General features: G+C 41.6%; 1 pseudogene; it reads right to left on the minus strand.

Annotated features, from left to right (window-relative positions):
* Positions 1-1,349: 1,349 nt before the first annotated feature.
* LOC125512990 (protein transport protein Sec61 subunit gamma pseudogene) lies at positions 1,350-1,682 on the minus strand (annotated as a pseudogene).
* Between the last annotated feature and the right edge of the window lie 11,539 nt (positions 1,683-13,221).

A 13,221-nucleotide genomic window follows, 5' to 3' on the forward strand; every position in this document is an offset into this window, starting at 1 on the left:
TCAGTAGTACCATCTTCATTTTCAATCAGGATTTTCAAAGCCTTTTTGAGGTCACACGCGACACTGCTACATAAAACTGGCCATGTGTGAACACAGGTGCATTAAAGTATAGATCAACACTGCATAACACGTGTCCTACAATATTTTAACTCCTACCTATTTTCTTATTTTACAAAAGCTTGCCATGCGTGTATAGATCAACTTTATATTGTGAATACATAAAGCTGGCCATGCGTGAACACAGGTGCATTAAAGAATGAAGAATACATCGACACATAGCACGAACCATGGACAAACATTGGTATGTAACCTGTCTACTCAGAAGGTGCCAATTTAGATGCACTGAATCGACACCAACTTGGGCGAACTGGTGGTATGTGCAGAAACAGCGAAACATTGCAAAAGCTCCTCTTTTCCCAAATTGTGTGGTGAGGAACCAGCCTATGCCCCCAATTCGTCCTGCGGAGGCAACTAGCGGCAATGACTTACGCATGACCCTAGTTCCCCACAGCTGATTACCCTTGACTCATCTGAATTATCCTAACAAGGTAGAAATTGGCAGGTCTATTTGGAGGAAAAAAGGATCTACTAAAATCTAGCTTACTAAATATTGGTCAGATCGCAGGACTGTGCGCGCACACCGCAGATCCAACAGATCACATCTTGAGACAACAGGACCCAAGTCTAACTAAACCGTGCAAACAAGAGGGAGACGGGATTGGAGGAGACGCGTTCGCACCTAGCCGGAGCCGACGATGATGTTGTTGATGGGGATGATGATGAGCTTGACGAAGAAGCCGACGAACCCCATGACGACGAACCCGATCATCGTCCGCGCCGCCACCTTGGTGAACTCTGCGCGCCCAATCAGCGTCAGATCTGGCGAAAGAGGAAATTTCAGGATAGTACTATCAAATCAAAACATTACTCATAAAGTAAAAACAACTTATTACTTGTGACAAACAATCCATTCAGAATGTCAATTTGTCTGGTCGCACTTGTCAGATAAATTACACTGAAACGAACTTAAAAGTCAAGAGTCAAACCCCAGTTCCCCACAGCTGACTACCCTGAATTCATCCCAATTCTCCTAACAAACTAGGAAATTAGCAGGATCTACTAAAACCTAACTTATATACTAAATATTGCTCAAAGCAGGAATTTCCTAAGAAGATGTGCTAAAACCCAACATATTCAAAAGCCGAATGTCAACGGAACTCAATTTCGCAGGCCTGCAGCCGCAAAATCCCCGGGGGCAGGCGCGCACACTGCAGATCCAACAGATCACAGCACGAGACAAACAGGAACCAAGTCTAACTAAACCGTGCAAGCAAGAGGGAGACGGGATCGGAGGAGACGCGTTCGCACCTAGCCGGAGCCGACGATGATGTTGTTGATGGGGATGAAGATGAGCTTGACGAAGAAGCCGACGAACCCCATGACGACGAACCCGATCGCCGTTCGCGCCGCCGCCTTGGTGAACTCTGCGCGCCAAATCAGCGCCAGATCTGGACGGAAACAAACCGGATCCGAGATGAGGAGAGCGGGCGAGCTTGTGGCGGTCCTTACCCTTGCGGTCGGGCTTGTGGCAGCGCTTGACGAGGCGGACGCTGTCCTTGGCGAACTTGCGGAGGGGGTCCACCATGGAGTCGACGGTGTCCATGGCTGCTGCCGGCGGGAAGGCGAGATCTCTGAGCCGACGACGATGACGAGGTCGCGCGCGTGAGGGGAAGGAAGGGGGAAGCCAACAGGCGAATGGTGTGCTGTTTGGATTTGTGCTCTAGATCTGCGAGGAGGGGAGGAGGAGGCCCGGCAGTGAGCTATGGTGGGAGGATGTGGTCTGAATCACGGAGAAGGGGGCGGGGGCAACGGCGGCGGCGGGAATGGATCTCCTCGCCGCGGCGGGATGGGGAAGGAGGGGGCAGCGACGGGGGGCCGTCGTCGTTGGTTGTTGCAGGTCAAGAGCAGCGGCGCTTGGGGGGAGGCCAGCGGCGGGGTAGGAGTTGGGATGGCGGAGAGGGAGGTCTGGGTCGGGGAGGGAGATCTGGGTCGGGGAGAGGGAGGAGGCGCCGCATGGGTCGGGGAGAGGGAGAGGGAGGGGAGTGTGCTGCACGATGCTAGGGTTTGGTTGGCCAGCGTGCGTTTAGGAGATGTTGGATCTGTATGGTGTGGACGGCTCAGATCGGCTTAGGGGGGTGATCTGTGGGAAGGGAGGTTCTGCCTTCTGATTGGTCCAAGAAATGTGTCATTTTGAAACAGGTATAACAAATTCAAAAAAATCAAAAAAATGCAAAACCTTCGCGTTGTGTCATCATATGTGGCCAAGTTCCTAGGAAAAATAACAAACTTGTAATACGGCAATTATTATAAAAAAAAGTGTTCTCAGAAACGAGCTATCACGTGTGGAGATCAATGGCTTTCAAGCCAAATGATCACTCTTATGGCCACATTCATGGCATAGTTTGTTCAAATGATCTCATATTGTGCACAAGGGTGCATATTGGAATGACAAACAATGTTGCTTAAGGAAGTTTTCATTTTCTTTGGACGAAAAATTCATTTTCCATTTTTCGAGTGCCCGAAAAGAGATTTTTTTGTGAAGGGCCTACCATATATTAGTTGCAAAATTGTACCAAGTCAATTTTGTAAAATACTAGGACATATTTAATGCACAATTGACCAAATGGTTGGGTGTCAGAAGTTTTGATCCACCTCTCGTGAAAAAGACAAATTTCCGCCGATTCAGGTGGAAGCGGGTCAAATTTGAACTGCAGCTGCCTCATAGTTTGCTATTTATTTTTTCCAAAAATCATTTCTAGGTACATAAGTATCTATTTAATCACAGAAACACGAACAAAATTCCAAGATTCAACCACTAGCTAGGAACGGTCATTCCCGCTGTTTTGACCGCATTTTGGAACGGGCATAAAAAATTCAAAAAAATTCAAAAAATTGGGAAACTTTCGCATTGTTTCATCATATGTGGCCAAGCTCCTAGGAAAAATAACAAACTTGTAATATGGCAATTATTTTAAAAAAGTGTTCTCAGAAACGAGCTATCACATGTGGAGATCAATGGCTTTCAAGCCAAATGATCAATCTTATGGCCACATTCATGGCATAGTTTGTTCAAATGATCTCATATTATGCACAAGGGTGCATATTGGAATGGCAAACAATGTTGCCTAAGTAAGTTTTCATTTTCGTTGGACGAAAAAACCATTTTCCATTTTTCGAGTGCCTAAAAGGAGGTTTTTTTGTGAAGGAACTACCAAATAATTGTTGCAAAAATGGACCAAATCAATTTTATAAAATACTAGGCCATGTTTAATGCACAATTAACCAAATGGTTGGGTGTAAAAAGTTTTGATCCACCTCTCATGAAAAAGACAAATTTCCGCTGATTCAGTTGGAAGCGGGTCAAATTTGAACTGTAGCTGCCTTGTAGTTTGCTATTTATTTTTTCCAAAAATCATTTCTAGGTACATAAGTATCTATTTAATCATATAAACACCAAAAAAATTCCAAGATTCAACCACTAGCTAAGAACGGCCATTCCCGCCGTTTTGACCGCATTTTGAAACGGGCATAAAAAATTCAAAAAAAATCAAAAAATTGGGAAACCTTCGCATTGTGTCATTATATGTGGCCAAGTTCCTAGTAAAAATAACAAACTTGTAATACGGCAATTATTTTAAAAAAGTGTTCTCAGAAATGAGCTATCACGTGTGGAGATCAATGGCTTTCAAGCCAAATGATCAATCTTATGGCCACATACATGGCATAGTTTGTTCAAATGATCTCATATTGTGCACAAGGGTGCATATTGGAATGACAAACAATGTTGCTTAAGGAAGTTTTCATTTTCTTTGGACGAAAAATTCATTTTCCATTTTTTGAGTGCCCGAAAAGAGATTTTTTTGTGAAGGGCCTACCATATATTAGTTGCAAAATTATACCAAGTCAATTTTGTAAAATACTAGGACATATTTAATGCACAATTGACCAAATGGTTGGGTGTCAGAAGTTTTGATCCACCTCTCGTGAAAAAGACAAATTTCCGCCGATTCAGGTGGAAGCGGGTCAAATTTGAACTGCAGCTGCCTCATAGTTTGCTATTTATTTTTTCCAAAAATCATTTCTAGGTACATAAGTATCTATTTAATCACAGAAACACCAACAAAATTCCAAGATTCAACCACTAGCTAAGAACGGTCATTCCCGCCGTTTTGACCGCATTTTGAAACGGGCATAAAAAATTCAAAAAAAATCAAAAAATTGGGAAACCTTCGCATTGTTTCATCATATGTGTCCAAGCTCCTAGGGAAAATAACAAACTTGTAATATGGCAATTATTTTAAAAAAGTGTTCTCAGAAACGAGCTATCACGTGTGGAGATCAATGGCTCTCAAGCCAAATGATCAATCTTATGGCCACATTCATGGCATAGTTTGTTCAAATGATCTCATATTGTGCACAACGATGCATATTGGAATGGCAAACAATGTTGCCTAAGGAAGTTTTCATTTTCGTTGGACGAAAAAACCATTTTCCATTTTTCGAGTGCCCGAAAGGAGGTTTTTTTGTGAAGGAACTACCAAATAATTGTTGCAAAATTGGACCAAATCATTTTTATAAAATACTAGGCCATATTTAATGCACAATTGACAAAATGGTTGGGTGTAAAAAAATTTGATCCACCTCTCATGAGAAAGACAAATTTCTGCCGATTCAGGTGGAAGCGGGTCAAATTTGAACTGCAGCTGCCTCATAGTTTGCTATTGATTTTTTCCAAAAATCATTTCTAGTTACATAAGGACCTATTTAATCATAAATACATGGTTTGGTGGCGATACATCGAGGTTTGGGCGGTGGCCGAGGGCCCCAACTCTAGAGCGCGTAAACTCGCATGCCCGTCGCATGGTCACCGCGTGACCGTAATGTTGCCATGTGTTCTGGGCGGCTTAGGCATGTCTAGTGGGTTGGGCACTCCCCAGGTTGGTGCTAGGAAGGAAATTACAACATAAGATTCTCACGAGAAGACCGATCGATGCTCAAACATGAATTAGCAGCCAAGTGTTTGATTAGCGGTACAGGAAATGCACATGGCCAATGGGCGTGAGTTTTGGATGAGGATGATCATCAACAAATTTTTAGCTCAAAAGGAGGATCCTATGTGGTACTTGCTTTGCAAAGTACCACGCTGGACAAAAATATGAATGTTGAAGCTAGGCTCAAAATAATGAATGGATTGAGCTGAAATTTTGTGGAGGATGGTTATCTGGGCATAGGAAAGCATTGTAGAAAATTGATACCATTTGGACATGCCAAAGTAGTACTTCCTTCACAATGCTCTTCTATGGACAGAAACTTGGGAAAACTAGTGAGAGATTGGATGAATGAAATGAGCTCAAAATTGGTGTAGGTAAGTTACTTAGGTATGGTCATGCGCTGGTCAATTTTCAGATCATTTGGGTAAGCCTAGCTAGTACTTACTTCACAAAGCTTCTCTCAAGGTAGAAACTTTGGAAATTTTCCGAGAAAGATTTACTAGGAAAATTGAGCTGAAAATTATCATGTGGCAATGATTTGGGTATGGAAGAGTGCCCGAAAAGTTTGAGGGTAATAGGAGGGGTCTATATAACACTTGCTTTGCAACGTGCCAATTTGGCCATAAAATATAAATTGAACCTGGGCTCACATAGATGATTTGACTAAGCTGCAATTTGGAGGAGGGTGATAATTTGGGCATATTAAGAAACTGTATAAATTTCATGTCATTTAGAGATATAAAAAAGGTACTTCCTTCACAATGCTTCTAGGTGGACAAAAACTTTGGAAATTTGCCGAGGAAGATTTGCTAGGCAAATGGAGCTGAATTTCGTCATTCGGTAATGATTTGGATAGGAAAGAGTGCCCAAAAATTCCTAGGGCAATCAAGAATATATAAATAGCACTTCCTTCATAAAGTGTTGTTGTGAACATAATAGGAAAATGAATATTGTTGAATTAGTTTTGAACTAGGCAAGGAAGGATTTTTACATATTTGATGAAGATATGACCCAAAAAAATTATGAGATTTTTTTGGGAATTTTGGGAATGATAGAAATATAGGTTGCTTCACAACCTAGGGCAAAAACTGCCACATGGACATGATACATAGGCAAAACTGATGAGATGGCGCCTAGTCATCACAACCCACCACAATCTACAAGGCTATGACCATCTATATTGGTCATTAACAACTAGAAATAAGGCAGCGGACTAGCACTGTTTGCTTTGTGACCATTTCATGTAAGGAAATTACGACCTTTCTGACCAAAATGGTCGCAATGGTTTAGGGTTTGAAGCCCCCTGAACAGCTTTTGACCAATTGGTCTAAAATGGTCATAAATTTATGACCAATTCTTCGAGGGTCACTGACAGAAGGTCATAAGTTGACATATTTCTTGTAGTGGTCACCGAACCTTAAGTGTGTAGACCCTACGGGTTCGGGAGACATGCAGACATGACCGAGACGCCTCTCCGGTCAATAACCAACAGCGGGATCTGGATACCCATGTTGGCTCCCACATGCTCCTCGATGATCTCATCGGATGAACCACGATGTCGAGGACTTTATCAATCCCGTATTCAATTCACTTTGTCAATCGGTACGTTACTTGCCCGAGACTCGATCGTCGATATCCCAATACCTTGTTCAATCTCGTTACCGGCAAGTCACTTTACTCGTACCGTAATGCATGATCCCGTGACCAACCCCTTGGTCACTTTGAGCTCATTATGATGATGCATTACCGAGTGGGCCCAAGAGATACCTCTCCGTCATACGGAGTGACAAATCCCAGTCTCGGATCGTGCCAACCCAACAGACACTTTCGGAGATACCCGTAGTGTACCTTTATAGCCACCCAGTTATGTTGTGACGTTTGGCACACCCAAAGCACTCATACGGTATCCGGGAGTTGCACAACCTCATGGTCTAAGGAAATGATACTTGACATTGCAAAAGCTCTAGCAAACGAACTACACGATCTTTATGCTATGCTTAGGTTTGGGTCTTATCCATCACATCATTCTCCTAATGAATTGATCCCGTTATCAATGACATCCCCATGTCCATAGCCAGGAAACCATGACTATCTGTTGATCAACGAGCTAGTCAACTAGAGGCTCACTGGGGACACATTGTGATCTATGTATTCACACATGTATTATGATTTCCGGACAATACAATTATAGCATGAACAATAGACAATTATCATGAACAAGGAAATATAATAATCTTTTATTATTGCCTTTAGGGCATATTTCCAACACATCCGAGCCAGGTTTTATGCGTTGATGTAATATGCACGAGTAGAATACAAGTGAGTTTTGGGCAATATAAGTCATACTGCTTACCAGCATGTCACACTTTGGTTCGGCGGTATTGTTGGATGAAGCGGTCCGGACCGACATTACGCGTACGCTTACGCGAGACTGGTTTTACCGCCGTGCTATGCACACAGGTGACTAGCGGGTGTCATTTTCTCCAACTTTAGTTGAACCGAGTGTGGCTACGCCCGGTCCTTGAGAAGGTTAAAACAGCACTAACTTGACAAACTATCGTTGTGGTTTTGAAGCATAGGTAAGAACGGTTCTTGCTCAGCCCGTAGCAGCCACGTAAAACTTGTAACAACAAAGTAGAGGACGTCTAAGTTGTTTTTGCAGGGCATGTTGTGATGTGAAATGGTCAAGGCATGATGCTATATTTTATTGTATGAGATGATCATGTTTTGTAACTGAGTTATCGGCAACTGGCAAGAGCCAGATGGTTGTCGCTTTATTGTATGCAATGCAATCGCTCTGTAATGCTTTACTTTATCACTAAGCGGTAGCGATAGTCGTAGAAGCATAAGTTGGCGAGACGACAACGATGCTACGATGGAGATCAAGGTGTCGCGCCGGTGACGATGGTGATCATGCAGTGCTTCGGAGATGGAGATCACAAGCACAAGATGATGATGGCCATATCATATCACTTATATTGATTGCATGTGATGTTTATCTTTTATGCATCTTATCTTGCTTTGATTGACGGTAGCATTATAAGATGATCTCTCACTAAATTATCAAGGTATAAGTGTTTTCCCTGAGTATGCACCGTTGTGAAAGTTCTTCGTTCTGAGACACGACGTGATGATCGGGTGTGATAAGCTCTACGTTCAAATACAAAGGGTGCAAAACAGTTGCACATGCAGAATACTCAGGTTAAACTTGACGAGCCTAGCATATAACAGATATAGCCTCGGAACACTGAGACCGAAAGGTCGAGCGTGAATCATATAGTAGATATGATCAACATAGTGATGTTCACCATTGAAACTACTCCATCTCACGTGATGATCGGACATGGTTTAGTTGATATGGATCACGTGATCACTTAGAGGATTAGAGGGATGTCTATCTAAGTGGGAGTTCTTTAATAATTTGATTAACTAAACTTTAATTTATCATGAACTTAGTCCTAGTAGTATTAGCATATCTTTGTTGTAGATCAATAGCTCGCGATGTTGCTCCCCGTTTATTTTTTATTTGTTCCTAGAGAAAACTAAGTTGAAAGATGTTAGTAGCAATGATGCGGATTGGATCCGTGATCTGAGGTTTATCCTTATTGCTGCACAGAAAAATTATGTCCTTGATGCACCGCTAGGTGACAGACCTATTGCAGGAGCAGATGCAGACGTTATGAACATTTTGACAAAAGCTCGGTATGATGACTACTTGATAGTTAAGTGCACCATGCTTTACGGCTTAGAACCGGGACTTCAAAAATGTTTTGAATGCCTCAGAGCATATAAGATGTTCCAAGAGTTGAAATTGGTATTTCATACTCATGCCCGTGTCGAGAGGTATGAGACCTCTGACAGTACTTTGCCTACAAGATGGAGGAGAATAGCTCAACCAGTGAGCATGTGCTCAGATTGTCTGGGTACTACAATTGCTTGAATCAAGTGGGAGTTAATCTTCCAGATAAGATAGTAATTGACAAAATTCTCTAGTCACTATCACCAAGTTGCTAGAACTTCGTGATGAACTATAATATGCAAGGGATGACAAAAGTAATTCCCGAGCTCTTCACGATGCTGAAATCGATGAAGGTAGAAATCAAGAAAGAGCATCAAGTGTTGATGGTTAACAAGACCACTAGTTTCAAGAAAAGGGCAAAGGAATAGAATGTAAACTTCAAGAATAACGGCAAGCAAGTTGCTGCTCAAGTGAAGAAGCCCAAGTTTGGACCTAAGCCTGAAACTGAGTGCTTCTACTGCAAAGGGACTGGTCACTGGAAGTGGAACTGCCCTAAGTATTTGGCGGGTAAGAAGGATGGCAAAGTGCACAAAAGTATATTTGATATACATGTTATTGATGTGTACTTTACTAGTGTTTATAGCAACCCCTCGGTATTTGATACTGGTTCAGTTGTTAAGATTAGTAACTCGAAACAGGAGTTGCAGAATGAACAGAAACTAGTTAAGGGTGAAGTGACGATGCGTGTTGGAAGCGGTTCCAAGATTGATATGATCATCATTGCACACTCCCTCTACTTCGGGATTAGTGTTGAACCTAAATAAGTGTTATTTGGTGTTTGCGTTGAGCATTAATATGATTTGATCATGTTTATTGCAATACGGTTATTCATTTAAGTTAGAGAACAATTGTTGTTCTGTTTACATGAATAAAACCTTCTATGGTCATACACCCAATGAAAATGGTTTGTTGGATCTCGATCATAGTGATATACATATTCATAATATTGAAGCCAAAAGATACAAAGTTAATAATGATAGTGCAACTTATTTGTGGCACTGTCGTTTATGTCATATTGGTGTAAAGCGCATGAAGAAACTCCATGCTGATGGGCTTTTGGAATCACTTGATTACGAATCACTTGACGCTTGCGAACCATGCCTCATGGGCAAGATGACTAAGACTCCGTTCTCCGGAACAATGGAGCGAGCAACTAACTTATTGGAAATAATACATACTGATGTATGCGATCCGATGAGTGTTGAGGCTCGCGGCGGGTATCGTTATTTTCTGAACGTCACAGATGACTTGAGCAGATGTGGGTATATCTACTTAATGAAACATGAGTCTGAAACGTTTGAAAAGTTCAAAAGAATTTCAGAGTGAAGTGTAAAATCATCATAACAAGAAAATAAAGTTTCTACGATCTGATCGCGGAGACAAATATTTGAGTTATGAGTTTGATCTTCATTTGAAACAATGTGAAATAGTTTCGCAACTCACGCCACATGGAACACCACAGCGTAATGGTGTGCCTGAACGTCGTAATCAAACTTTACTAGATATGGTGCAATCTATGATGTCTCTTACCGATTTACCACTATCGTTTTGGGGTTATGCATTAGAGACAGCTGCATTCATGTTAAAAGGGCACCATATAAATCCGTTGAGACGACACCGTATGAACTATGGTTTAGCAAGAAACCTAAGCTGTCGTTTCTTAAAGTTTGGGGTTGCGATGCTTATGTGAAAAAGTTTCATCCTGATAAGCTCAAACCCAAATCGGAGAAGTGCGTCTCATAGGATACCCAAAAGTAAATGTTGGGTACACCTTCAATCACAGATCCGAAGGCAAGATATTCGTTGCTAAGAATGGATCCTTTCTAGAGAAGGAGTTTCTCTCAAAAGAAGTGAGTGGGAGGAAAAGTAGAACTTGATAAGGTAATTGTACCTTCTCCTGAATTGGAAAGTAGTTCATCACAGAAATCAGTTCCAGTGATGCCTACACCAATTAGTGAGGAAGTTAATGATGATGATCATGAAACTTCAGATAAAGTTACTACCGAACCTCGTAGGTCAGCCAGAGTAAGGTCCGCACCAGAGTGGTATGGTAATCCTATTCTGGAGTTCATGTTACTTGACCATGACGAACCTACGAACTATGAGGAAGCGATGATGAGCCCAGATTCCGCGAAATGGCTTGAGGCCCTGAAATCTGAGATGGGATCCATGTATGAGAACAAAGTGCGGACTTTGGTTGACTTGCCCGATGATCGGCAAGCCATAGAAAATAAATAGATTTTCAAGAGGAAGACGGACGCTGATAGTAGTGTTACTATCTACAAAACTAGAAAAAGGTTTTTGACAAAGTTCAAGGTGTTGACTACAATGAGATTTTCTCACTCGTAGCGATGCTTAAGTCTGTCTGAATCATGTTAGCAAATTGCCACATTTTATGACATCTAGCAAATGGATATCAAAACTACATTCCTTAATGGATTTCTTAAAAAGAGTTGTATATGATGCAACCAGAATGTTTTGTCAATCCTAAAGGTGCTAACAAAATGTGCAAGCTCCAGCGATCCATCTATGGACTGGTGCAAGCATCTCGGAGTTGGAATATACGCCTTGATAAGTTGATCAAAGCATATAGTTTTATACAGACTTGAAGTGAAGCCTGTATTTACAAGAAAGTGAGTGGGAGCACTACAGCCTTTCTGATAAGTATATGTGAATGACATATTGTCGATCGGAAATGATGTAGAATTTTCTGGAAAGCATAAAGAAGGTTTTGAAAGGAGTTTTTCAAAGAAATACCTCGGTGAAGCTGCTTACATATTGAGCATCAAGATCTATAGAGATAGATCAAGATGCTTGATAAGTTTTTCAATGAGTACATACCTTGACAAGATTTTGAAGTAGTTCAAAATGGAACAGTCAAAGAAAGAGTTCTTGCCTATGTTGCAAAGGTGTGAAATTGAGTAAGACTCAAAGCCCGACCACGGCAGAAGATAGAAAGAGAATGATAGTCATTCCCTATGCCTCAGCAATAGGTTCTATAAAGTATGCCATGCTGTGTACCAGATCTATTGTATACCTTACCACTGAGTTTGGCAAGGGAGTACACTAGTGATCTAGGAGTAGATCACTGGACAGCGGTCAAAATTATCCTTAGTGGAATAAGGATGTGTTTCTCGATTATGGAGGTGACAAAAGGTCCGTCGTAAAGGGTTACGTCGATACAAGTTTTTGACACTGATCCAGATGACTCTAAGTCTCAACCTGGATACATATTGAAGTTGGGAGAAATTAGCTAAAGTAGCTCCGTGCAGAGCATTGTAGACATAGGAATTTGCAAAATACATACGGATCTGAATTTTGGCAGACCCGTTGACTAAGCTTCTCTCACAAACAAAACATGATCACACCTTAGTACTCTTTGGGTGTTAATCACATAGAGATGTGAACTAGATTACTGACTCCAGTAAACCCTTTGAGTGTTGTTCACATGACGATGTGAACTATGGGTGTTAATCAAATGGTGATGTGAACTATTGATTGGCGATGTGATCTAGATTATTGACTCTAGTGCAAGTGGGAGACTGAAGGAAATATGCCATAGAGGCAATAATAAAGTTATTATTTATTTCCTTATTTCATGATAAATGCTTATTCATGCTAGAATTGTATTAACCGGAAACATAATACATGTGTGAATACAGAGACAAACAGAGTGTCACTAGTATGCCTCTACTTGACTAGCTCGTTGAGTCAAAGATAGTTAAGTTTCCTAGCCATAGACATGAGTTGTCATTTGATTAACGGGATCACATCATTAGAGAATGGTGTGATTGACTTGACCCATTCCGTTAGCTTAGCATTTGATCATTTAGTATGTTGCTATTGCTTTCTTCATGACTTATACATGTTCCTATGACTATGAGATTATGCAACTCCCGTTTACCGGAGGAACACTTTGTGTGCTACCAAACGTCACAACGTAACTGGGTGATTATAAAGGTGCTCTACAGGTGTCTCCGAAGGTACTTGTTGGGTTGGCGTATTTCGAGATTAGGATTTTTCACTCCGATTGTCGGAGAGGTATCTCTGGGCCCACTCGGTAATGCACATCACTATAAGCCTTGCAAGCATTGTAACTAATGATTTAGTTGCGGGATGATGTATTACGGAACGAGTAAAGAGACTTGCCGGTAACGAGATTGAACTAGGTATTGAGATACCGACGATCGAATCTCGGGCAAGTAACATACCGATGACAAAGGGAACAACGTATGTTGTTATGCGGTTTGACCGATAAAGATCTTCGTAAAATATGTGGGAGCCAATATGAGCATCCAGGTTCCTCTATTGGTTATTGACCGGAGACTTCTCTCGGTCATGTCTACATAGTTCTCGAACCCGTAGGGTCCG

Source organism: Triticum urartu, chromosome 6A (assembly GCF_056163025.1).
Source record: "Triticum urartu cultivar PI428250 chromosome 6A, HENAU_Tu73, whole genome shotgun sequence".
NCBI lineage: Eukaryota > Viridiplantae > Streptophyta > Magnoliopsida > Poales > Poaceae > Triticum > Triticum urartu.